The sequence below is a fragment of the Ipomoea nil genome, unplaced genomic scaffold (genome assembly GCF_001879475.1).
Source record: "Ipomoea nil cultivar Tokyo-kokei standard unplaced genomic scaffold, Asagao_1.1 scaffold3251, whole genome shotgun sequence".
Lineage (NCBI taxonomy): Eukaryota > Viridiplantae > Streptophyta > Magnoliopsida > Solanales > Convolvulaceae > Ipomoea > Ipomoea nil.
Window position 1 is genome coordinate 40,804 of NW_017619679.1, and position 1,837 is coordinate 42,640.

Here is a 1,837-nt window from a genome sequence, read left to right on the forward strand (position 1 = left end):
AAAAACCGGTTGGTTATATTGAAGTAAAATGGCCGGGCTTGTAATTGAAGATTACATGCAACGCGAGTGCCATGGTTACTTCAATATATATTCTCTTGTGACGAGAATAGAATCCATTAGGATGATACTTGCCAGAGTTGTTTAGCTAGACTTGGAAGTTCATCGAAATGGATGTATCGGTTTCTTAGTAGACATGGAACGACCCGAGGGTTTTTTGGTTCCACGCTATGAAAAGAAAATGTGTAATTGGTCAGATCATTGTTTGGTTCGAAATAATTGCCTTAGTATTTGGCATGTGAGGTTTTGATCATGCAATGATAACCAACGAGTTTAGTATAAATAAAAGTGACTAGTAGGTCTACGTATTGCGTACTATAGACGGTGATATCACTGTTTGTTTATACACGATAAACTCATCATGGGTAGTAACGATCAAATGATCAATTCTACCAGAAACATGTTAAATTCGAGATTTGACATGAGAGGTGTGAGTTTGGCAGATTTAATCCTCGGGATTAAAATCGTGAGAAGACCGTATGGTCTCGTGTTAAGCCAATCTCATTAAGTTTGATTGAATCCTTGTAAAGGATGATAATCAAGTGGCTTGGACACCGTTAGATACTAACGTACAACTAGCCAATAATCACGGAGGTTGTACTTCTCGTGGAGAACACATTCAGATTATTGGTAGTTTAATTGTATCAAATGGGTTGTACTAGGCCAGATATTGCCTTTGCGGTTAACAAACTTGGTATACATCCGAGTAACCCTAGTGCTACGCACTAGAAGGCAATAGTGAGGGTTATGAGATACTTAAGGTATGCTCGTGACTTTGGACTGCACTACGTGGGATATCTAGTTGTACTTGGATAGTATAGCACAGATATCAAAGGACGCTAAGTCCATTAAAGGCTACGTGTTTACGTAGGCCAGTGCAGTTGGTTTTACGGAAATTCTCGAAATGATTTGTGATAGCTAAGATCCGACGGGATCTAAGCTGAGAGCCTTAAACTCGTGTCGCGAACAAGTAGGTCGAATGGTTATGCCATTGTTCGGGAATGTTCCTAGAGGTAAACTCGTACCTTCAATTTGTGTGCGTTGCGATAGTCAAGCCAAAATTGGTTAACTACAAAGTTAGATGTGGAATGGTAAGTCTAGACTTATAAGTCGTAGACATAATGCCATTAAACAATTTCTCACAACAGGGGTTATCTCTATTGACTACGTGATGCCAAAAGATAAGGTAGCGGCCGCTAACTCGCTAACCCGAGGGTAAGCAAATGGTTGTTAGAGAAATTGGAATGAGGAATGGGTCTAAAGCCCTTGGACTAAAAGTTCTATAGTGGATACCCAACCTAGCTGGCACCTAGGTTCAATGGGACAACTAAATTATGGAACGGAGCGTGTCACTATGGGGGTCTCGGACTCCCTACCACTCCTCGTTAGAAACAGTGACTCCCGCACGAGGCTAGCATGTTGATGCTTTAATGATTCTTGAGTATGCGGGATACTCGAGAAAGAATCACCTATGTAAGAGAGAAGTGAGGGTCGCTTCAAAGGAGAATTGTTGGGCACAATTCTTTAGAAACTCTCGCAGAACCAGGAACGGTGACCCACGACCAAAATGGGCACACTCATGAAAACAGAGCATGGTTGGGAGGTTCCTGTGTGAGATATGTCATCGTCTACACAAACGGCAGTCGGTTGAAAGACATCGCGTTCTACCGTACAACCAGTAGAGTAAATATATCTTCACAAGGGAAGGTTCAAAGGGTATAGTGACTCCCTACCTATCCTATGCAGGGATCGACCGTTGAACACAGTTGTTTCCGATTTC